The 27,254-nt window shown below is 34.0% G+C and overlaps 1 long non-coding RNA gene across 1 annotated transcript; it reads right to left on the reverse strand.

The window, feature by feature from the left end:
* LOC143405120 (uncharacterized) lies at positions 1–26,971 on the reverse strand. Its single transcript, XR_013091973.1, has 3 exons — positions 26,866–26,971; positions 569–643; positions 1–127 (listed from the first exon to the last, which is right to left on the reverse strand). It is a non-coding gene; the product is annotated as an uncharacterized LOC143405120 (long non-coding RNA).
* Between the last annotated feature and the right edge of the window lie 283 nt (positions 26,972–27,254).

The following is a 27,254-nucleotide window of genomic DNA, read 5'->3' on the forward strand; positions in this document are numbered from 1 at the left end:
TTCTTGACAATGGCTGAGTTTAAATTGCCAATGAAAACACCGGAATTGATGGACCTGAGGTCATTATTGTTGGTGATGCTGATGGCCTGTGTGTTGCCAGTCATGGTTAGCTCACCTAGTTTTAATCCTTAAACAAAGAAACAAAAGAACACAGTCATAAAGGAAACAAGTAGATACACAGGTATCACTGGCTTTTTTAGCTTTTCAATATTATATTTAGGAAAGCTCGAATCCCAAATTTAGTAATATAAAAGGTATACATTACATGGCTCAATGTAACAAAAATACTCAACATACAAGTTTGAATAAATACCTGATTCACTTATCCAAAATTTATTTACGAAAAATGACCAAATGTTTTTTTTTTTCTTTTTTCAGTTAGCCCATCCTTTGATCACTTATTCTATATTTAATTTACTTTAAATTATTTTCATAGCTAGAAAATAATAAAGCTCTATGGTACATTCTTTTGCAATTTCCAATCATTATCAAATGCAGAAAATGGAGAATAGAATACAAAGCAAGGTATACATGTACAAACAACTTGACAATTCACTTGAAAACTTACCCAAGCTTTCTGTTTTACTTTGATATATAAATTAATACAGGATTTTTTTCTTCTTTCCTACTGGAAGATACATTGCTATATAGGTAAAATAGAGAATAGGAAGGAATGGAGGAAAAGAGGGAGAAGAAAATTTCATTAATTTGAAATTACATATGGAAATTGTCATCTATTTCATTTATTTTTTCTTCCAAACAAGTACTAATACTTCCTTTGTTATGAATATTTACCAGCTAAAAATATATATCCTCACAACTTGCAGAGAAGCAGTACAGTGTTTCAAAGCTTGAGAAAACATAGCCAGTTCTTCTTCTACATTTGCCATCATATAATTAGTATTATGAATAGGTGGTCAAACATAAAGATGGTGGAATGAGATGGACATCATTACCCTAAGTACATGTATGAAGACACAAATGGTATAATTCTACTTTCTATACAATCAGAGAAATGAAAAATTGTGATATATATATGGAATATGAATCATAATGCATTCTGCTGTCATATAAAAAATTAAAATTAAAATATATTTTTAAAAGAATGTAAAAAAAAGAAAGAAAAATAAAATACACTGTAACGTTAGGCTGTACTCAAGGCTCTTTGTTTTCAAGTAGAAATTTATATGACATAATCCTACCTGAAAGTGTCAGTGGTACCAATCATTTATTACGGTCTTCCTTTAACCTGCATGTTTACAAAGAGTTTCCTCTTTCTATAAATTTAGGGGCTAAAGGAATGGTTCAATGATATACAGACAGATAATTATTAGAGTCCTTATGGGCAAGGAGAATATCTCTACTATAAATCTTCTACTATAATTTGCCTAGGCTTTTCCTTCTGGTAAGAGTACACAATTTACCCAGCATTTTTCTTCTACCACAACTTTTAGTCTCATTTCAGAGCCACTTCAGTCTATAACATAGATACCTCCACTTTAGATCCACATTGGTTTACTGATAAACACAAGAGGTCTTGTATCCTAAGAAATATGGGAGGTATTGCCCTTTATCAGGATGCTAAAGCCAAGTTAGCCCATATTTGCTAAAAGAATTTCAGGAATAAACTGCCTTTTTGTGTGAATGAAAAACAACTTCCATAACAGAAAAAAATCTGATGAAATATGGAACATAGCAATGTAACCTCCAATTACTCCTTGAGAACATGCATTTTTATTTCTCCATTGTCTATAATAGGTATATATGTTATCAATTTCAATATCAAAACCCTATTATCAGAAACCAACAGTTAATTCCATTAAAGGCTGTGGAAGCAAAAAAAAAAAGGTATTAAAATCAGAAGTTCACTTAGAAACTTTAGCATGAAAAAGAATAATTTTGAGAATAAGAGATTTAATTAGAATTAATGCTGTATATGTTATTTAATTAAACCAATAGTATATGTCAATTACAAAAAAGCATATGTAGTCAGTGTTCATAATAATCAGAAAATTAACAGACTTTGTAACTGTTGAAATTTTATTCTCAACCTCAATTTTTATTCCTTTAATACAAAGCTTCTATGTTGCCTGAGGACTCCTAATATTTTTAAAAATTGTTTTCTGAGCTTGGGAGAAGACTTAATTGTGTTTAGTCAAACTCAATTAAACTTCTATTTTGAACATTAGCTAATTGATATACTTAATCAGCAACTAATACATATTTATATGAGAATTCTTAAAATATCACAGCTACCAAATTAATAATTGCATTTGATCTTTAAGAACCATTTAATGACATTTCTAAATTAAGCATTAACATAGAAGAAGTCTTAAAGGCATGTAAATTGGATATGCCTGAAAACTTACCCACTATACATTTAAAACAGGAACTCCCAAATCAAAAGCAAACAACATAAAAGTGTTTTGAATAAAACTGCCAATTATTACTTCTGTGGTTATTAAAGCTTTAAGTCAAACTAGACCCCTCAACATTATGTTTGTCTATAATTAAGGCCTATTTACTAAACAAAATATTAAGCCATTTACATAAAAATTAAGAGTAAGACACTATTAGAAACAAAAAATATACCACAGCCTTGTATTGTTTCAATTTAGCTACATTTAAATGGCTTCTTTATAAACTAATCAAGCTAGGACTAAAGAAGAAAGGTCACAATTTTTAAAATTTTGGGATTTGAGCTATTGTAATCCTCAAGAAAAATGATACAAGAATCAACTGAAACAACAACAAAAATCAAAGTATGTGTATATAACAATGTTAGCTGTGTTACATAGCGTTAGGTTCCATTTCTTACCAGTAGAGGTCAAAGTCAGTAAGATAATCCATGGATATCATATTACTTTTTTTGCTGATATTTGATAAATTTTTAAATAACATAGTCATTTTCTAGACTAAATATTTTCTATGGTTGACATTTTATTTTCCGGACAGGGATATATGGGTTAAAATGCAAACACAAAAAATGTTAGATTAGATTGGACTCATGATTTACACAGCCCGGTGTTCTGCATTAGACAGTGGTCCTCGGTCAGATTTAACAGGATACTCTGGTACTCTAGAGTTCTCACTTTAAATGTCAACATGTGATCTTTGACACCATCCTTTTATCATATGAGGGTGACCAACCCCCTGACAAACTCCCAACTGTAGATTGTGTAATTGTAATCAATGACTACTAGGTACCCTAAAGTCTATATGCATCTAATCTCCCTCACAACAACTCACTTGACAGTTTCTGTTAGCATTGATGAGAAAGAATGATTTTTTGTGGTTTCTTGTGTTATCACTTCAACATTCTCCGAAAATCAAGCGTCAAGTGTATTATTATTGTACTAATACTTCATTATTAGTCTACTGGTTGGCTTGTAACTTTGTATTACATGAATTTTCAATTAGGTGAGGAAGGACTTTAACTTTCAGTCATGATAAAATAACAGGAACTAAACTAACCCACCTGACTCAAACACCTAGAAAAACCAGGCAAACACAGATGAAGCAACTGTTTTTCAGATTAAACCACAAGCAGTACAAAATCAAGACATGAGAGAATACAAATTAAGTCCTAGGGTAGCCCCAGCTTTCTGCCTAGAAAGCATATTTTAGATCACAGAGAAATAAAGAGGGGTTGGGAGAGGTTTTGCAAATACAGACAGTGACCTGAGTTGAAGAGCTTAAAACCAGAGCTCAGAGTGTCTAAGAAAGCAGGACTTTGGAAGGTTGTGTGTGTGTGTGTGTGTGTGTGTGTGTGTGTGTTACTGAGGATTGAACCCAGGGCCTTGTGCATGTTAGGTAAGCACTCTACTAACTGAGCTATAGACTCAGTCCTGTGAGGCAGTTTTCATGAGAGAAAAGAGCTATGGATAAGAGGAACTCCAGAAATCTGCTTCAGGGTGTCCCTTGAATCAATGCTGATCTCTATGACAGGCATACAATGGGGTAAAATGCTTGTGTCTGCTTAAAAAGCTATTGGAAAGCTGTGAACTATTAATCACAAGATCCACAGTGGGTCTATCAGCAAAATTGGAGAGTCCTAACAGATTGCTGAGAGCATCAAATTTAGACATCAGAAGACATGGACCTTAGTTAATGGGGATAAATGATACCTAGGCCAATCCTAGTAAAGCATGAAAACCAGATGATCAAACTGAAGAAATCAAAATTACTATTAGAGAAAAGCATGATATTTATTTATTTATTTATTTGAGATAGAGATAGAGATAGAGATAGAGAGAGAGAGAGAGAATTTTTTAATATTTATTTTTTAGTTTTCGGTGGAAAAAACAACTTTGTTTGTATGTGGTCCTGAGGATGGAACCCGGCCCGTTCACATGCCAGGCGAGCGCGCTACTGCTTGAGCCATATCCCCAGCCCAATGATATTTATTTTTAAAAATAGCAACAGGAAACACACCATCTCAGCACCTGATCAAACCTCCTAGTCATCTGAGGCATCTGAAAAATATGACCATGACCAAGAGGGAAATGAAAGATATGCAAATGAATCAAATGGAACTTTTAAAGAGAAAAATTTAAATATATAAAAGTTTTTTTTTTTTTTAAATCACTGTATAGACAACACAGGTGAGAAAGCGTTGTAGAACAGGGAAGAAAATCTGAAGCTGTACCAATAGAGAATAACCAAAATGTAAATGAAAAGCAAACAGCCTCACGGATCAGTGAAGATTATCAAGTTATTTAAAATGCCTCTAGAGTCCCAGAGAAACCAACAGAAAAATATTCAGAAACAAAATGGCAAAGAACTTCTGACTCTGACAAAAATGATACTCCTAGAATCTCAATGAATAAATACAAGCAGAATAAATACATAGAAAACCATATGAGACACATCAGAATCAAATTACTGAAAAGCAGTGATAAAGAGGAAAATTTGGGCTGTTAGGCATTAGGAAAATGATTACATTCTGACAGAAAAATGGGGAGTCAGAGTTAAATGCTGCAACTACAAAACAAATGACAAGGGAAATATAATTTTTTTTTCAGTAAAAGCAGTTTATTTTTAATTCAGAAGGTTGGATGAGCTAAATTGTCCATTTGAAAGCTACCATAACAGACAAGCTGTAAACTACTGTCACCCCAAAGAATTTTCTGTGATGATGTGAATATTCTATATCTGTACTATCAAGAAAGTATTTAATAATCATGCATGGTTTTTCAAATGCAGCTACTATGGCTAAGGAACTGATTTTTAAATTTTATTTAATTAAAATAAGATCATTTTCTAGGGGCTTGCTGTACCCAAAAAGGTAACAGGGTTTCAGCCCCCTAAAATACAGCCAAGCAGAAAAAATCTATTTATGTCTAATAGAGAATGGATATATTTTTTGTCCTGAAGACTTGGCAAAGATTTGATTGTATTAGTTATATTTAAGAACAACAACAAATAAGTTTAAGTAGCAGCCATGAGAACTAATTTAAAAGATTAAGGTTTTTAGTCTGAAAATATCAGCCGAGATGGTGAATCCTCTGTAAAATTATAGAGAATGTGTTTAGAATGAATAAACATTTTCATTTATATTGAAGGGAGATTTTTATCCTTGAATCCCAATAGGATATATTAAAGGCAGCTCTAAAGTGTACTTTAGAGGAAATATTTTGTAGAGCATATAAAATTAACATTAAATTCCACCCTTATCCCAGATTTGATGGTCCTGAATTTCCAATGTAAATATTAGAGGCACTCAGACTCAAAAGAGTAAACAACAGGCTGGGGATGTGGCTCAAGCTGCAGCGCGCTCACCTGGCATGGGTGCGGACCGGGTTCCATCCTCAGCACCACATACAAAGATGTTGTGTCCGCCGAGAACTAAAAAATAAGTATTAAAATTCTCTCTCTCTCTCTCTCTCTCTCTCAGTCTCTCTCTCTCTCCCCTCTCTCTTCAAAAAAAAAAAAAAGAGTAAACAACAGAAAAAAGAGTAAACAGAAACAATAAAAATGCCCAGATGTTCCAGAGAATCAACCAAAAATATTATTACATTCCATATTCAAGAACTCAGAATAATAATTAAAGGGATACATAAAAATATATATTATATCCTTAAAGAAGTATTCAAATAAAGACCATAATATTAATTAAAACATAGCAAATATGGTAAGATATAAAAGATACAAGATATAAAGTCTAAAGTTGTCATCTCTGAGAGAGTGTGCACATAATGGAGTGAGATGACATCCAGCTGAGAAGACCACAGAAACCTTCTTTAAAAAGGTAATATTTGAATTAAATACTGAAAGATGTAGGAGTTCAATTGACATAGAGTAGTTTGCCAAATATTTTTTTTTAATTAATTTTTATTGTAGGTTGTTCAAAACATTATGCCAAATATTTTTTAATTCACTTCTCTGTAACAGAATAATTTTCTTAAACATGTTATGGGCATATATATGCATAATTACAAACAGGTGAAAACAGAAGATAAACTAATGTATTTAAGCCTCTTTTCTTGGAAAAAGTTAAGTCAAAAGAATGCCATAAAAAGTTTGAATTTATTCTTCAAAAAGCATTCATAAATTAGAAAAATATAACTTATATCCACCACACCACTGACAACTTTTCAATGCATCTTAAGAAAAACTGCCTGTCAAAAATTTTAAAAATCTATTTGTAGAAGTATGCTGTGAAAAAATGTGATCTTCATTTTGTAATAAAGAAATCACCACAGTATGTTTGTTATTATCCCTCTTATTTACAATATGATAAAGATTGTAGTCTTGAGCATTGAACTGATTTCTGAAATAAAACAAAAGTAAGCTTTTGAGAGTAAAATTTGGAGAAATATATAAATTTGAGAAATTTGAAGGGCTATATATACACATGTAAGAAAAAACATAATCACAACCTGAAGACATTTTACAATTAAAATTGTACTTCTTCATTCTTTTTTAATAGTTACAAACTAAGTTATAATTTAGAATCAAAAATTTTATCACAATATATACCAAGTATCATTACTTATTATTTGAACATCCATTTTATTATGTTGTTAAATAACTTACTACACACAACTTAAATTTGTTCATAGTAATAAAGTTACACCATCATATTCTTTGTGTGCTTGATGCACATTTGTCTTATTTCCAATTTTCTTAGGTCACAAAAATACCTCAAGATGAACTCTGAAAATTTATTAATGACAAGTCCCAGCATTGAAATTCTTTGATCAAACAGGATGGGGAATATTAGTCATCAATGCTCAACTATATTCCTGAAAGACTGAACATTTTCCAATTAGCAGGGTAGAAACTACCTCTTTGAAAAGCATGTTCAAAGCAGATTTGTCACCTGTCAGCTCTTCCCTAAAAGAAATTTCAGATCCATTAGGCTGAGTAGGAGGAATGGAGGGATCATAACAGATGCTTTGATTTGTAATGGTGAATGAAGTTCAAAAGTTAAGTTAGGCTGGTTCTAGAAATGGAAAAAGCACAACTCCTTTGCACTCTGGGAAAAATAAAGTAGAGACTGGAGTTTTCTAGGCATATATTCAGTCATTATTATTTATAAATGCAAAAAAGTCATTTGGGTTTTGTTTGCTCAACGTATGCTTTGTTAAAACTGTAGATTACCTTTCCGATAAGTTGGTGTTACAACAGTATGTGTGAATGATTACTGAACAATTCAATACCTGATTACAAAGAAAGAAAAACACAGCTGTAAAAAAATAAAAATATTTGAAAAAAAGAAACTACACAACTAAATAATACAATCAACAATTTATACTGAATAGAAATATATGAAATATTTCATCCATCAGCAAGTAAATATACTTTCTTAACAACAATAAAATTCAAAGAGATAAAACCACATTATAGTGTCAATCAGAAGTATTCACTTCAAACAGATTAAAGAACATTCATATTCTCTGTAATATAATCAAATTGATATACTTCTAGGAAGTTTAGTGCATGTCTTTAACACTTTCTCCTCTGCAAATAGAACTTTCAGTAGCAAATCAGCTGTCAAGGATGCAGATCATAATTATGTCTTTATGATAACTTCCCATTGCTTAACATGACCTAGTCATAAAATTGTTTTGAGTTATATAAAGAAGTCAAACCAACAAACATGAGACTCTCTTACTTGACTGGGGGAAATGGGTCAATCAGGGTCAGTACCCACTTGTGATAAAAGGGTCTTAGAAAATGGAACTAGTAAAAAACAAGCTTCCTCTGAATTGTTGAAGAGTTTGTGATTGGCACTATACCTACACTATCAGGGATTGTGCATTAAGAGCAGACACAACCCTAGGGCACTGAGTACTGTTTGAACCATTATTTGTCTGAGAGCCATGAATCATGAGACATCATTATCTCGGTTTTTGACTGTCAACAACATCTAGTAGAAATGACAACCTGGTGAACAGCCCCTTTCCTGGGATGGAAATAGGCAGTCAGCAGAAGTGTGGAAGAAGTAATCAATGGTACATTCATTCTTTGTTCATATCACATTTTTTAAATGCCTGTTGTAGAAAATGCTTGAAATGGTTCTAAGTAGGAGATTAAGAATTTTAAAAGACTATCTATAAGTCATTAAAACTATCTTTAAAAAGCTGTACAACAATTTCTATTTAATAATCAGAGAGCACTTATTGTTACCCACCATTGAGCTAGGTACTTATTAAATATTCATTTGATGACACTAGTTTTTCCTTTTTTCCTCACTTATTTCCTCTAGGATCTGGAGTATTTCTAGGAAAGTGTTCCAAGTTACTTAACAAAGGTGTCAATCACTATAATGCACAAGAACTACACATCGAGAGGCCTTGTCACCACCATGACTAATGTCACCTTGAGGGTAATAGCCACAACTGTCAGGACACACTTTATAATTTATATTGAGAACAAATGCCTGATAAAGTATGTGCAGAATTCCCAGAGATTATTCTTCTAATTTTTACCAATAAATTATAAGACTCCTGAAATCATACAAAATAAAGTAGAAATCACGTAAGCTTGTATTCAACTTTTTCTGAGTCACTTGATAATAAATACTATGACATAGTTCACCTTAACAAAGTTCAATCAGACAAATATGGAGAATCAAGGCAGACACACGATATTCACTTCTAAGTGCATATTACAAGAGAATTACCCTTGTGTACACACTGAAATAAAATCTGCTTTGTTCACTACATTCATTCACTAAATAAAACATCTTTCTCTTTTTAAAACTCTTAGGTCACTTAAAACTAGAATTCCGAAGGTAAACTTTACTATGTCCACAGGAGAAATTCACTCTTAGTTAACAGGTGCATTCCATTATTGTTCTCCTTTTCAAGCTGGAATTAAATTAAGACCACTAAGTGACTTCATGTAGGCTACTAAATGGCCCACAGAGACAAATAATTGTCAATTATGATTGATGTGGCTTTGGCAGACTGGTTCCAGAGTGAAAGGGCTTAAATCCCACAACCACTGCCCTGAAATTTCCTGTACTCCCCTAAAATATAAATAAATGTCCACAAGAGGTGTGGTGGTGAATTTCCTTCAGCAAACTGAAATGTCTGAGGTTGCAATAAATAGCAAATAAAAATGGTACAGTGAAAATTCCTTTGTATGTATACATCAGATAATGTCCCTATTTACAAATTTCTTCAATTCAACTGCTATGAATGTAGATGTGGTGTCACATATGATACCATCTAGCAATGCAGATGATGCAAATAACTGACATAGAACTTAATTTATCAGTGGAAAAGATCCTATCCTTGTGGATACAATAGTCCATTATGATACAAAGACTTTCCCCATCTTCCCTCACCTTAGCTAACACATAAGGCAGAATCTGTAAAACATTGGAAAATTCTAAGAAATGAAGAAATTAAAAATTGCATATGCCCTCCTCTGGATAAGAACTACAGTGTTGCCATTAATGTTTATCCCTTCCTTTTCTTAGTCAAGTTTAAGAACTGATAAGATCTTACTCTAGAAATAATAGCAAGGAGAGTGACTGTAGGTATGAGATAATTAAGCCATTTAAGTGTCTTCATTCACTGGACATTTGTAGTCCCTACACACACTTTGTCATAATTTTGACATAAGCATAAATAGTATAACATAGAAGATTTTCCAACTTGGAGAGAAAAAAATCTACCTTCACTTTTAAAAAGGGATGTCAATCAAGGTTATGCACACAAGGATTCCAATTCCAGCTCTGCCTTTTTCTTGCTGAGTAACTTTGGGCACTTTGTAGCCTTTCAGATTCTGTTTTCTATGTATAATTTATAAATGGCAATAGAAACTGCTGATATGACTTTGGGAGGTTTAAATGAGATGTAGTATAACATTATGTACAGTATTTAGCATATAGGAAGTGATTAAACTCTTAGTTATTTAGAATATATGCACAAGTTAGAAATTCATGCCCTAGATTATTTTTCTTCAACAAAAATGATATTTACCCACTTTCAGGAATATTGAGTGAATTCAAGTATGACTTACATTTCTCCATTGACAATTTCCACATTCTCAGGCAGTTCTCTGATAATCTGATTACTTTTATGAAACTAGATTTAGATAATGATTCTTAGTGTTTTACATCTGTTTCTTTCTAAAAGGGTTAGCTGGGTTCTTTGGAGATATGGCACACAACCTCCAATAATATTTGGTCTGAGGTCATTGCAATACATTAATCTCAACAAAAATTTTTTAAATCAACATTACCGGAGAATGTTTTAATTTATGAACATGTATCACAGCATTGGTTGATATTGATTGACCTTGTGCTCATGAGCAGTTAGGACCCTACAGGTACCTCGATTTGGTTTATGGCCTAGCACTTGGACAATACTGACATATACATAGGAAGGACATGATGTTACAGAAGCTCTGATGTTTGGCCTCATACATATATTCTTAGGGATGACTTTCATATTCTGTGTGCATCTTTGATGCCACAGTCTGGCTGGGCACAAATCACGAGCCACTCAAGCAGGAACAAACTTTATTTCCAAACTCCACCAGCACACTCCACACACACTCCCCAGGAACTCTCCCGAACACCACCCACAGAGCTCCTCCAGGAACACACCAACCGGAAAATCCCTCCTCCGGCACTTCCCCAACCAATGCGAACTCTTCAGGAATCCCCGCGAGAACTCAACGGGAACTCCGTGAGAACTCAAAAGTCATCATCTTAAAGGCTCGCTGGCGTCACCTCTCAACCACTACTTCTGGCAAAAATGCCACGCGTCATCCCGACTCGGCTATGGCTCTCAGCACTTTGATTTTACATACAAAGCCTTTTATAACCTCTCCAGGGGCCAGGGTGATTATATAGCTAGCTCTAAGCTTCAACTGGAGTGTACATTTTATGTGCTCAGACAACAATGTTGGTTATGGCTCTTTTTAAACGATTTATATATTTTTCTACAAATTTGGTATACTAATAATGAAATCAGTGTGTGTGGAGGGGTGACATTTGAGAAGGGCAGATTCCAGATATGGGCCAACACACTGCAGACTGCATTTATCAGCTGTTTACCAGGTGTAATCTACTAGCTCCTATTAGCATCCAAGTGGATGGCACAGATAGACATTAATAGTCACCTGGTCAATTGCACTCACACACTCATAATGATGGTTTATGATTTAAAAATATCTGCACTAAACCAAAATAGAATGTCCAGAACACATATGTGTCTCTGAGAATGAACAGAAACCTAGATCGCCACTCAGGAGAGTTTCCCCATCTGCACAGGAATATCTTATACATAGTTGAAAACCAGGGACATTTACCCCAGTGAAGTGGAGAAAGGTGTTGAGTCTCCTACTTGCTCTTGGAGTCTTCTTTCTTCATATTTAAAGAGACTTATAACTTTTCCTTGACTTATTGACATCAATTTTGCTTTAATTCAGTTGTCTCTGGAGAGTTTCAAAATGAAATTTACATATAAATTATTCTCAGAACATATTATTTAAAGTGCTGACAATTGAAATGCTGAGATAGATCATGCAGCTTCAAAACAGAAGCAACAAAATAGCTTCTCCAGACTAAGGCACTTAGGAAGTTTAAATATCTGGTCAATGAGCTCTATAAATTTTGCAAATAGGGATAAATTGATTATGCAGTTGATTTACTCAAAATATAAATAAGGACATGGGTAGATGTCTAGCATTCTTTTTTAGTTCTCACTGATATTACGAACCGAATTTAACAGAAACATCTGTATCAACATTGCCACACACCACTACCAATCAAGCAGATAACAATAAAATTTTCTTTTCAGATTTTTGAAATAATTTTATAACAACAATATTCATTAGCAAATCCATTGCTTTCAATGATAATATGATGAATTTTGTTGAGAGTCAAACTCTTGACAAGAAGCAGTCAGATTCTGCTAGAGGAGAAAATCTTTCTAATAGATTAACCTTTGTAAGAGGCTTTGTCATATTGTATGGATAGGAAATAGATTTTTTTCCCTTGTTGCGTCAATTCAAAATTTATTCCATCTTATAGACCATATATGGATAATTTTTCTTGTCCTTTATGTGTAGAGTGATTGTTATCCTTTCTAGCATGACTAACAATCTAAATCAAATAGAAGGATCTATGTACATTAAGTAGGCTGGATTACACAGTGTGGCAGAGATTATCATATTTACAGAAGGAAGAGAAGCACTATTTTGAGAAGCACAGGTACACAGTCAATAAGTTGAACTACATAGTTGATAATGGTATGCTTTTAAATCTCTCATAACCTTTTAAGAACAGTGTTAAAAGGGATATGAACTCAATAACAAATTAAGGGATATTCAATTCTTATTTCGAATGGAATTCAGTACTTTATGACCGCCTATGAAAACATTCCTTTAGGGCTGGAGTTGTGGCTCAGTGGTACAGCACTTGCCTTGCAAGTGTGAGGCACTGGGTTTGATCCTAGCACCACATAAAAACAAATAAAGGCATTGAGTCCATATACAACTAAAATTTTTTTAAAAAAACATGGTAGTACTACTGTACATGATAGATTCAAACAGAAAAGTAAAGCTATGAACAGGGAGTGGTTTCTATTATATGAGGAAAAAGCCAGTTTTTTACTAAAGTATATTTAGAAATAATAGCTATCACTATGTAGCTATTGTTTAGTTGAAAGCTGTGGCTTATTCAGTAAGACAAAACTGAATATCATTTAGGATCATAAACACAAACACTAATGACCTCAATTTTCCCCAAGATTTATTCAGAAAAACATGGGTATTAGAAATATATAAGTAGGTTTTGTGGGAATGAAAGTCTAAACACCAAATGATTTTTAAAGAATGCTAATAGTCTCTTACCTACTGCATATTCAGCAAGCATTACTTATAGTACTGTCTGATTGTCCCCAAGGTTCTGTAAAATATTTACATATAACAGGTACTTCTAGGGAACCATCAGTAGAACTACAAGGACTGCCTAGAGGGCTTTCTCATCTATAATAGCACCTCCACCTGCAAGACCATGTCTTCAATGTAGTCCACACCTGCAGGCCACAATCTACACACAACACAAAGCCTATTCAGAATCTGGACTAAAGTCATGTAATGCCTATTATTAGACTGAGGCAAAACTGGTGCTACTCTGGTTTTAAAGTGTGCATCCCTCCAAAATGCCTATGTTGGAACTTATGCCCCAATAGACAGCATTAAGAAGTGGCAGCTTTCAGAGATGATTAAGTCACAAAGGCAGAGCACTCATGAATGGTGACCTTAGAAAAGACCTAGAAGGAACCAGCTCAGCCCTTCAGGTTCTCCAGCCTGCCCTCCCTGTCAGAGCTGCTGTCTTGGAAGCAGAACCAGGTCCTTACCAGACACCAAACCTGCCAATACCTTGACTGGGACTTCCCAGACTCGAGAAATAAATTTCTGTTCTTTATAAATTACCTGATCTCTAGGATTGCTGTATATATACACATGGATGTATAACCAAGTGACCCTGCAATCTGTACACGTGGAAAAATGAGAATTCATACTCTATTTGAATCAAATGTATGATATGTCAAGATCATTGTACTGTCTTGAGCAATAAATAAATAAATTAATTAATTAATTACCTGATCTCAGATATTTTGTTATAGCAGAGGAAATGGTCCAAGGCAGACACCTACTGTTACATTTTAAACACAATGCAGGTCAAATGAAATGTAGCATTTAAAGACCTTAACACATAGAAAATTCTCGTGATACTTTCATGAAAGTAGAATCCTAAGTCCTAAGTCAGAATGGTATAATGAAAGCAGTAGCCTGAGAATCATGATCTAAGGCAAAATGTGTAGCATTCTTGATTTCCTCCAAGTAGAATGGATTGCCCTTTTAATTGGATCAAATAATAAAGCAAACTTTGAAAATTTATTTTTGTGTCAAAAAACAAATTATGGATAGCTTTCACAGTACTTGACATGGTAATCATGCAATAAATGTTAATGATAAGCATATATCTCATACTGTGGTTCCTTTTAAGTTTTTTTAATATAAATAACATTTTATATTTACATAGGAATTTGAACCTCACAAAATGCTTCATTATTATTATCTCTTTGCTTCTTATATAAACCTTGTGAAGAAGATGGGACTTATTATACTGGTTTTGGTTTACACAGAAAGCAACTAAGTGAAAGTCTGGTGATACTTATCATACATCTACAGTGCAAAATCCAAGATCAGTGACATTTAACTCAGCACTAAATGTAACTCGTATCTGTGGTTCATCTTATTACAAAACAACGGAGTTAACTTGATCATTGTATTAATGTTACCTTATTCATGAATTAAAGGGTCTTATTTTCTTCTCAAGGTGTGTTAACTTGAACATCACATGGTATTAGAATTCCTGTGGGAATAATAATCTCTGAAAAATAGTGTTTTGGAAGTACTGAAGGACCTTTTCATCTATCTAACACAACTTTCCTCCATTTTTCCTCTGAATCACTTCCCTTTACAATGATAGCAACAAGAGTACATGGACTCTAATGCATCAGGTTAACAAGTTTTTATTTAAATTCACCAATGCAGAATCTTAGAAACATCAGTCATTAATCTATTGCCAGGTATCAACTGGTGAAATATATCCCAAATTTTCCTCCTTCAGAAAAGATCAGAAATGCATATAAGGCCTACCAAAGGGGAAAATCAACAGCACAATTCAGTTAACTGTGAAATATACTGTCCTCGGGATCTAATAATTATTGAGCAAAACAAAAACTCAAATAAGCTGCTTGCAATTGCCTACAACAATGTCCAGAACCACAGCTGTGAGCTATCCTCTATGGATGCAGGGTGAGACCTTCTCTGTGCTAAACATCTGCCCTGCTGTTGGAGAAAAAATAAACCTCTGGCAGCTATAAAGTCACTCGGGCTTATCTCCCATGTCACAGAGCAACAAGGGGCAAACAAAAACCTTATGCAATTAATGAGACTTGACAATCCATCCTTGATGACAAATTAATATACTGCGTAGTTTCATTTCCTTCTGATTGCAAGATGCTAACCATATGCCACGGTCTGAATTCTAGACTGAAAGCCTAATAGTATATCTTACCCACCCACAGTTTCTATGCATTGTTTCCTTGTAGAACTGCACACTTAGAGAATCCATAATTAGACTTTGGTAGTTGATGCTTCAACAATTAAACAGATTAAATGGGGTCCTGCATGGGACAATAATACCTGCATTTCAGGAGCTGATAATGATTATTAATACAATTATGCGCACCTGCAGTCAATAAGGAAAAATCTAAGCAAAACTGAACATTCAAATAATCATCATATATAAATGATGGATGAATGAGCTCCTGGGACAGTCTCCTGGTCACTGTAGAATTTGTTGCAGTTGCTTACTTTAAGAAAAGGAGATGGGGCAGGGAAAGGCAGAATAGAAACACAATGAGCAATGGAAACTCCCCCATCATTAACTTACCAGGTGATGAAAAAGAAACCTAATTCTATAATATGTTCTAGGTATTTTGTCAAAGTACAGGTAGCACTTTCTAGGTAAATACCAGCTAGGTGACAACCCTAGTTGGATTGCATAAGTATATACAATTGATGGTTACATTGAGCTCTGCTGTGTGACAGATTTCACATATAGAAACTTATTCTATTTTTTGTTTCCTTGATAAGAGAATAAAATATCCATTATCTTGAAAATTTAAAAAGCAGATTGGTTTAGGCTAAAAAAAATTTTATCCAAAAATGATATTTCAACTAGGAAAAATTCAACTAGACTATTTAAAAGTAAAATTGCATAAATGTGGAATTTACAAAATCTGCTAAATAAGATGCATTTTAAATAAAATACAAAGTCCATTGTGACCCAATATAACATACTTATTTTTCTTAAATTTGAAAATTAGTTTTCATACTAATGATAATTGTGAAAACTAACCATAAAGTTCCTTTTCCTAAAAAAAAAATTATTTCACTTAAAATAACTAAGTATATTTATAGAATATCAAATATCCAATAACTAGTATTTCACAAAATATTTTAATTATTATTATTATTAAAAAATAACAATTTGAATTATACACTTCATCTGGACAATGAAAAGTGAGGCCAATCATACTTAGAAACACACCAGAAGACCCAGAGAATGGTGTCATTCTAATGTCATGGTGCATTTGTCAGTGCTACCATTACAAAAGTAATTATGGAGTTGTACATCTCAATATGCTAGTGAATACAGAGAAGATTTAAAAGAGAAAAACAAACACTGTAGCTCAGTGGTACAGCGCTTGCCTAGCAAATGTAGGGCCCTGGGTTTGATTCTCAGCACCACATATAAATAAATAAAATAAATAAATAAAAGCTTAAAACACATTGTAATTACATGAGTAAAAAAATTAACATAAATAAAATATACAAAACAATTACATGGCTGCATTTTCTTAGTTTCAGAAAAGAGAATATCACTGCAGTGTTTTGTACAAACAGTAGTTTTTCCTACACTTACACACATAAAGCAACCTTCAATGACAATAAATATACTCCATGTGAATGGCACTAGTGATAATGATTTATATGCTACCTTCAAAGTTAGTAACATGAAACGCAAAAGTACTAAAGGAAATGATCTGAGCAAGTTTGACAGCCAGAATCAAAGATTATTGTCTTATATCATCTTGTTATTCTGACTAATTGTCATATATGTGTGTGAGGTTGAATATTCTGATCTTAGTCCTATTAACAAAATTAATTATTTGACAGAACTAATTATTTTGAGATTAATAATCCACAGGTAGGGATAGAAACATTTTTATATGCAGACCTAGCTTCCAGACCACATGTCAGAATATCCAGCATCACATTTAATTCCCATTAGTGAGTCCAGTCATTATTTTAATATGATTATACAGTCTTATAAAATGTCCTTTTTTATGAAAAGCAATCAACTTTCATTTAATAACATTTTAGATTCCAAGTATTTAGAAGTGACTCTGAAGAACAAAGTTATTTCCTGAAAATGTTCATACTAATGTACAAATTAGCACCAGACTGAAGGCAAGGACAAAACAAAATCAAATATAAAGACTGGATTTTAAATGCCACTACTAATACCAGATTAATTTTGAATATTCCTATTTGTACTGGAGTATTCATAACAAAAAGAACATTTCTAGTTTAACATCTACAGAATAAAGTTTTAAATAGCAATCCTTAAAAGAGTTCATTTGAAAATATATATAGAAATGTAATAAGCATGCAGAAATGTTTTTCACCAGATTTGATTACATACTGAATGTAGATGTTATAAGTTATTCACCCCTGATTATCAGTAAAGTTTGCTAGATGTCATGAAGTAAAAGACCAGAAAAAAGATTCTAGAATAAACACTGCCACTGTAAAAGACACTGAAAAGCAGTTGTTTGCAACATTTTGAAAATCTGCTTTCATATTTCCGTTTTACAAGAAGTAGTTTTAAGTATTACATACATGATGATAAATTTATACTTGTCTCATGTAGTTCTGAATTTGGTACAAAAGAAACTACTTTAAAATCACATCAAATCTCAAAGCAAAAAAAGTAATTTTGTTTTTGTTTTTTCCTTTTGATAAATGAGCATGTGTTTTACAATCTCTCAGTTCACAGGAGTACATAGTTAGACCCTGAACATGACTTGTGGCTGTCTTTGCCTTCCTTCAGAGCTCCCAAATCACAATGAAGAAGTACACTGTAACACAGTACTGAGATTCAGTAGTTGAACACTTACAAAATATGACTGCTTAACTGGTTAAAATGTAATCATATTCATCAATATAATTTAAGATTAAAATAATTCTCATATCTTACTACTGATTTTCAATATTGCCCATCATTTTGATTCTTTAATACTTGGTATATTTATCTTAAAAAAAACATATTGGGAAAGAATAGTTTCATTGAGATAAGGAAAAGAACAAAAATTATTGAGCTCTATGGAAACTGATGATTAAACAGACAGCAGATCAAGCACCTCTTACTTTCTTAGGCTAAAGGTACTATTGATGGGCACATCAGGTACTAGGAAGGTCAAAGTGCATTGTGCTAACAGACATGAGAGTTGTATTTAAGGTAGTGTGTTAATAAGCACTGAAGAGATCCATTAGTAACTGCAATTCAGCCCCAGAAAATGATACTGAATATGAAAAGACGGACTTGATATTATCCAATAAAGTAATGTTTGGCAAGTGTCAATGTCAGCCTAAAAAGGAGTTATTGTGTATATCTCTAAGTTAAATACTACTGCATAATTGTTGAGTGACTTCTAAAGTATTTTATTTGTAAGAAGGGTTTTTTTCTTTAAAAGTGGGGAGACACAAATTGCTATTTGCTTACAGTATTTCAAACTTTCACAAATAGTGAGGATGGGGGTTAAGAACATAATGTTGGATCAAATGTTCAAATGTTCTAATAAAGACAAAAATGTAAAGAAATCTACAAGTGCTGCAAGACTACTTATTTCTCAGTTCAGAAATTGATTTTATGACATCAATGACAGATCATTGTTTAAAAAAATTTAAGACTAACTCTGATAATAGGAATTTTTGATAAGATACTGAAATTGATCTTTTCCTTCACTTAATAAAATATTGATTCACTTTCTGCATTCCCTTCTGCTTTCTATCTCCCTTTTCTCCTTCCTTCAAATACATTAACAGATTAAATATATTAACAGAATTTCCCATGAAATATATTAACAGATTTGTCCATTCTCATTGACTTTCTATTCTCACTTGACACCCCCCAGCCTTCAGTGCCAAAAGGAAGCACTAAAATAACAAAATGCTTGGCTCCAGAAATTACTCTAGGGAACAACTTCTGTCTTCTGTCCATTCTTTTTCAGTTCATCTCCCATGGACCCATGAGCAGTCTTCCTCTTTTCCTTTGGCACCTTAGAGAGTTCACTGGCTTTGAGTCAGCTTCTACCCAGGTGACAGCTATAAAACTGCCCCAGTAAGCAGAGAGGACTGTGTAAAGGCAAATTCAAAAACTTTTTCATGGTCAGGAAGAGATGAAAAGCTTAGAACCCTCATAAAAAATAGATTCTTCTAATCACAATTCATAAATAGGATTCTTCCTTTATATTCATATTTATCTTTCCAGAGCTCAGATCTTCAACAATTATTATATTAGTATAATAATTATTAATTTCCTCCTCAATTCACTTAAATACATATACACACATACAATAAAGGACTCTAATACCTCTATCAATGCAATTTTCACAGAAAGTATACCTGACTGTTATTATTGTCATTAAAATCATTCAATATCACTTTTTGTTTTTAGAAAAATTCTATTTGGGGGGTTGGTGTTTCATGACTTGGATCCTTTTCACTAATTTGGCCTGCTTCTTTGCACTTTAAAACAAAAATGCTAATTCCAGTGGTTGCAAACCACTTTGGGTTCTCTAGATGGTCAAGCTTGGGTATTTCTGTGCACCTTCTGTCCCTTACTCCTTAATATGGCATTTCCAATGCCTTGTAATTCCTGCCTCATACCATGTCATTGCCTGACTGATTCCTACCTAGCTTTCTAAAGTGAGTCTATCAATGGGATGTTCTGGTAACTGGTACTTACAATTCCCTCAGTTGCTCTTTCTAGGTGATTCTATGGCACTCTGTTAATTCCTATCCAACAGATATGGAACGTGCAAAAATTCCTTTTCTGCTTGCCACTTTATGCAACTGTATCTCACACCACCTGAGGGTCTTATGTCTTGTATGTTTGAACTCCAAGCACTTTGTCACAGTAAATGCACAATAAATGTTTGCCAACTGCATGCCATAAACTTCAGATACTAAAATATTAAAAATTTCATATATGAAATTTCAAACTTAAACTTGAAGATATAAATATTGGTGTTAGGACAAAGTTTCCCTGTTAGAGTCTTTCTATTTGACTAACTGGATTCTAAACTGGATATCAGAGCCCTTGGAACATCAGACAACAACAAGAACCAGGGACACTTAATACAGGAACTTTTCTCTACCTACTGGACTTCCAGAATACCTCTCTGTGTTCTTTAGATCAAAGAAAGCTTCCAAATACACAGCAATTCTGGATGTTGAGAAACTTTAAAAAAGGAATGTCCAAAAGAATATCATTTCAGCAAAACACAGAAGTCAAGGGAGAGAGAAAAGGACGAATAGCTAGTGACATCTAATATTATGATGATAAGATGGAGACAAAATAGTCTTTATGCTCATTTATGATATGAAAATACTACAGTTTATATAGCTTAAGAATGAGAGATTAAATAGAATATTAAGCATAATGTATTAGAAGAAGCAAAGTTAAAATTGTGACTACACAAGGTATTTGTGACTAAATTATTAAATACATCTTATTCAGCTTTACATGGTTTCCTTTATTTTGGTAATTTAGCTTAATGTTAGTATTTCCCTTCAAATTACTGAAAATAACATAAAAACACTTTGGAAGATATTAAACAGTTAAAAGCATACACTACTTATAATTCTTACTAATTCCACCCTTAAATGTATGACTTGTAAAGTTGTTAGTACGTATTATATTAGAAACAAAAAGTGGTCGCCCACATCTTTCTCTAGCTGGGCCCAGTTTTACCTTAGAAATTGCATTATTTTAGGAAGTCAACTGAATGGTCCTCCCAATTATGCAAAAGTGTGAGGAAAAATCACCCTTCTGTGAATGGGGACAGAGATACTTGATCTTCAGTGTTTTGACTAAAGCTTCCCTGACCACTAGTCCCTTTCTGTGTAGAAATGATTGTAGAAAAAGGACAAGGAGCCTGTTGGGAAGAAAAAGAACAGAGTTCAGGGGTCAACATCCTGAGCCTGCAGAGACTCTAAATTCCAGAGCCACTTCCAGCACCAGGGGCCAGGAGCATTGGAACATGGAAACTTGTGTGCAGCATATTTTGAGCTCATCAACTTACATTTTTATATTCTTTAGAATGACAAAACCTCCAAACTAATAGAATTCTGGAAGTTGTGAGGGTCCCAAACAGTTGATATTAGACTTCTTGGCAAAAAGGAGAGAACTCATGCCATTAATTGGAAAAGTACAATATTCAAATGTATTTGTACCACCAAACTTGTGAAGCATTTCATGCAGCTTATGCTGAAGGGGAAAAATAGCATTTGTAACACTCATTTCCAGATCTGAAATACTTTTACTACAAAGACATCTGTCTCTGTATAACAAAGTTATAAATCATCTGGGGAAAAATTATTTTCGGTAACTCTACCTTGTATGGATGCTAAAGCATCAATCATTTTTCTTCTACAAATGCTATTTTTGTTACAATATTAATAAACATAAGCCTGTTTCCTCTGTTGACCTCTCAGTCATGTTAAAAAAAACTGCTACCTCAGTAATGCTTTTCTCAGACAGCACATACATCCTAGCTAAGCTAGATTAATTTTATCTGCTTTCCTGTTTCTCTTTAACACAGTACAATAAATTAATACAATATGAAGTAAACTGCAACGTATCCGAATTTTTGTACATGTAACAGATACGGTATTTGTAAACTTGTTTTTGAGGGAAAAGGTAGCTTAAATATCAGGTTTTTCAGTCCACTTAATCTGTATTAATTACTACATTCTTGCTTTGAAGCTTAAAAGCAGGCAATATGTACATGAATGATCATGGTTGTTCTAACAAAAGTTTATTTACAAAAACACTCATAACAGGTCAGGTTTGAACTGTGGGCCCACGGTTTTTTTATCCCTGTCATGTATTAAAAAACTGGGAAATAATACATAAAAAAACATGCATGACTAATAGAAGTAAATACAAAGAATTTCTAGGACATAAAGTATATTTACCTCAGATTTGTTATTATTATCTCATAATTCAGTGGCCTACAAATGGTTGAATAATGGAAATACTCTACCAGCATGCAGGTAATTCTAACCTAGGTCAGTGAAAACCATATTGCCTCTCAAAAATTCTTTGTTGGGGCTGGGGATGTGGCTCAAGTGGTAGCACACTCGCCCAGCATGCACAGGGCGCTGGGTTCGATCCTCAGCACCACAGAAAAATAAAGATGTTGTGTCCACCGACACTAAAAAATAAATATTAAAAAATTCTCTCTCTCTCTCTCTCTCTCTCTCTCTCTCTCTCTCTCTCTCTTTAAAAAAAATTCTTTGTCAAAGCTCTAAACAATTGCTTTGGCTATTGTTGAATTTTAATAGTATATTTGCAATTTTCAGATTATCGTGTTTTTACTAGTGATCCTTAAATTGAGGAGGAAAAAAAACTGTATTGAATGTGGGTCTTAATTGAGACACCTTCATTACACAGACAAGAGTGTGTTCATGAAGTTTTGATGTCCTCTGCACTCACTTCAGGCAGAGTTCATATCCACAGACCCTGTGACACTACCTATCCCTCCAATAAAACTGCAGATTACATGAGCTATTCCTCACTGGGCATACAGTGTGAATAATGCAAGATGAATACATTCTAGACCTCTGCTGGACAAAATTGTTCTTCTTAATGACACTGTCTTGTATACCTAAATGTTTGTTAGGGGATACATCTTATGTTAAGTGTTCTTACCACAATAAAATAAAATTTAAAAATCACAATAGATTAAATATAAGCACAGACATTATATTATTATAAACAGGAAGAAACAGAATTTGAGTTACCTCACCACTTCTGTCATTCAAACTCAAAACTTGAGTTTTGTTCTATTTTCTGGAATTTATTGTGAAATAAACTTTTTATGTATCTTTCAAATTGATTTTTCTTTTTAAAATGTTCTGTTTGTTATTCATGTTTGAGAGAACCTGCCCTTTATTAGTGTTCTGCTAGAGCACTGGTCACTCCAGTTCACCCCGATATGTCACACCTCCTGCCTTTGCTTAGGTTCTTCCCCTGCCAGGTGTCCTTCCACTTGATGAGCTCTTTCTCCTCTGAAAACCACATTCAGAATTATTCTCACTCTCTTTGGATACCCCACAGTACTTTCTCTTTCAAATATTTTGTTTCAGTTGTAATTGGACATAATACCTTTATTTTATTTTTATGTGGTGCAGAGGATTGAACCCAGCTAAGCCACAACCCCAGCCCACCCTACAGCATTTTAAAAGTATCCGCAAACCCATTATTCTGCAGTGATAATTTACTAGATTATAGACTAAGGTTTTGGTTTTACATATTTATTTTACTTTCAAGAACTCTTAAAATGATTAAGACCTTGTCTCCTTGCACTGGATTTCCTACCGCCTAGTCTTATCTCTCACAGAAGAGAAACATCAGTAAATATTTGTTAAATGAATGAGTTTATTGAAAGGTCTATCTATCTTGATTTCTAAGGTGCTATCTATTGTAATACTTTCAAGTCGACAAAAGTTTTTCAGAAAAGAAAAACTACACTAAACATTTACCAATTTAAAAATGCACCTTAATTTAGGGAATATGAAAATGGAAAAGTATTCACATATCTGAATTGATGTAATCCAATAATGTCTAGAAAAGAGACTAAATATATTAAAATAAAGCATGTGCACAAAACAAATTAATGGAAAACAAAATATTCCAAAATAAAACTGCATCTTCTGTTTTAGAAAATAGTACTGCATGGAAAATGTTGCTTTTGTTCAGAAAAAGCTTTTAGTTCTAACCCAGTATGTTTTCTCTCTAAGCAGTTTTTTGCAAAAATACAACTGCTTCCATTTCTCCCTTCTTTCTTGATAATTACTTCACTCCCAAGTAATTAGCTCATCTTTTCGTCAATTATTACATTATCCCACCTTTCGGTTAATGATGCCTTTGCTTGGTTGCCTATAGGTAGAATTAAGATTAAGGATAAAGGCACATTATTTAAGTGAATTGCAATCATTTATGTTATTATTAAATGGAGAGCAAAAGACTGTTAAGGTGAAGTTGGAATTTCTGGATTACTACCATCCTGTGGAAGTTATTAATCAGCTACATGACAATGGCCTGATGGATCATAAGAACTCAGAAGACTTCAATTATGTCACAAGGTCTACACTGCTGCAACAACTAACACTCTATGTCTCTAGAGGGTGAAGGAGGAAAGTATGTACCTAGTCTTGTGTTTGAAAATTTATGTCTAATCTGCAGGGGAAAAAAGTAATTTAAGATCACTGTTTTTAGAGTATTAGCTTCATACCATAGCCATGTAAATTAGGAAAAAAGTAAAATTACATTTAATGATAATAAACTAGAAATTGAAATAATTTTATATTTATTTTAAATGCTAAATGTCCACACATACTTGATTTCATTTTGATGAAATTCTAATTCTCCAATTTTTAGATCTTGAAAATATGTTCAAAGTATACTATAAGGAATCACAAAATCATTATCTTTAACATTAAGATGTTCATTTAGACACAATATAGAATAATATAGCTCATATTAATTACCCTCCAATTCCAGGCACAAAATCAATATGCTATTTTCACTGTGCAACAATTAGTCAACAGTGAATCAGTTACCTATAAGAGTGTCATCAGTCTTATAACAGTACACAAACTATTATATTTAAGCTATAGCACAATAAATTACTTTGTTAGTTTGTAATTCTTTCAAGGATGAGTTTATTAGTGGAGATCATTTTATACCTATAAGAACAAGAGTAAAACATAGTTCCCTATAGCAATTTAAAAGCAAAACCCAAAACAGTGAAACACTATTTTTAAGAAAATGTGCTCCAAGATATACAGTTCCTTAATGTGTATGTCTGTTTTCTGTGGGTCTTGCTTCATGACCATTTTGTTCAGCTTGTGTGTATCCAGTTACAGACAGAGATTTTTAAGGTTGCTAAATGTTGAATGGAATTTCAGTGGCTGCTATCTATGCTTCAGAGCATAGATAAAGGGTGTGATTATTTAACAGCTAAAAGAACACAAAGATATTATCTAAGCATAAATCAGCACAAAAAATATCAAAAATGAAATTGATGATGTTCAATATTCAATATAACTATACAAGCAAAGATCGTTTACTACAGACTCATATGATTAATATGAAAATAACCTTGTTACACAGGACACTTTTTCAATAGAAATATCTATCATGAGATTCCATACTTAACATCATTTGAAAAATTAAAACAAGTGAAAATACTGTTATTGCTTTGTTTTCAATAATGTGGTTCTATCACAAAGATTATTATTTTAAACTTTTTCTGGTTTGCTTAAGTATTAATGTAAAGCATAAGCTTATTAATTGAAGAAAAATTCAGTATGGAATAACAACTTATTGACATAAATTTGCATATAACAATACAAAATGATATTAGGATCACATGGTCATGCAAAAGTGCCTTTCTTTTTTCTTTTCTTTTCTTTTTTTTTTTTTTTTTTTTTTTTTGGCGGGGAGGGAGAGGGGCGTACAACGGACTTAACTCAGGGACACTCGACCAGTGAATCACATCCCTAGCCCTATTTTGTATTTTACTAGAGACAGGATCTCACTGAGTTGCTTAGCGCCTTTCTAAATTGCTGAGGCTGGCTTTGAATTAGAGATCCTCCTGCCTCCACCTCCAGAGCCACTGGGATTACAGAAGGGCGCCCCCAAGCCTGGCCGAAAGTTCCTTTCTTAATTTTCAGGATTTTTTCTCCTTTTAAAAAATAACTTATCAAAACTACACTGAGTTTCATCTCGCTCCAGTTTGAATGCCAACCATCAAGAGTACAAATAGTAAGAAATGCTGACAAGGATGCAGGGAAAAGGGAACAGGGACCCTCAGTGGAATCCTAAATTGATCAATATGGAAATCAATATGAAGGTTCTTCAATGGTGTAGTCATATTTCCACCATATGCCCCAGCTACACCACGCCACAGTATTTATCCAGAAGAACTCTTAGTTAGCACATATAGAGCAAACATAATCATGTTTATAAACATGCAGAACATGCACAATTCATGTTTATAGTAAAACAATTAACCATAGCCAAGTCATACAAGCAGCCTAGGTGTCTGTCACCAGATGAAAAGACAAAAGACAATGTGATACATATAGACACAACAGAGTTTTACTGAGCCCTGGGGGAGGGGGGAAATATGTCATTAGTAGGAAAATGAATGAAACTAGAGAACATGGTGTAATATCAAATAAGCCAGACTCAGAGAGTGAGAACCATCTGTTTCCATTCTATGGGGAAGGTAGAGAGAAAAAGGGGGGGAGGGGTGGGTGGGAATGCAATATCTCATAAAGACAGAAGAGAGAACAGTAGTGTAGGATGGGGTCCAGGGGTGGGAGGATGGGAGAGAAAACGGAAGTACTGGGGAATGAAATTGACCGAATTGTGTTATGTGTGATTATAAATATATCGCAATGAAGATGAGGAAGGGTCCGCAGAGGAGGCAGCGCTCCTGGGGAGCAGGGGTCCACCTGCGAGCAGAAGTCCGCGCCCCGGATGCCCAGCTGGATGCACGTGAGACGCTGGAGCTTGATCTCGCTGCTGCAGCCGTCCATCTCGCACACCCGTGTGTCCACCGCCGCTGTGCTGCCCGCCTGCCCGCCTGCTGCCGGCAGAGGAGCGGCTCACCAGGGAAGAGGTGGGAGGGAAGGGGGACGGGCAGTGCGAAGGGGAGGAGACGACAATGTTTTCTACAAAGGAGTTCCGCCCCCTGCGGGTCCAGAAGCGAAAGGGGGAAAAGCTGGAATCCTGGAGGCGACCGCGCTGTGCGCCCTCCTCTAGGAGCTCAGCTGGCGCCCCGCCTCCGCCTTCCCCTGCCTTAGGGACGGAGAGCACGTGGGGGCAGCTGGGGAGTCCAGCC

Source organism: Callospermophilus lateralis, chromosome 7 (assembly GCF_048772815.1).
Source record: "Callospermophilus lateralis isolate mCalLat2 chromosome 7, mCalLat2.hap1, whole genome shotgun sequence".
Classification (NCBI taxonomy): domain Eukaryota; kingdom Metazoa; phylum Chordata; class Mammalia; order Rodentia; family Sciuridae; genus Callospermophilus; species Callospermophilus lateralis.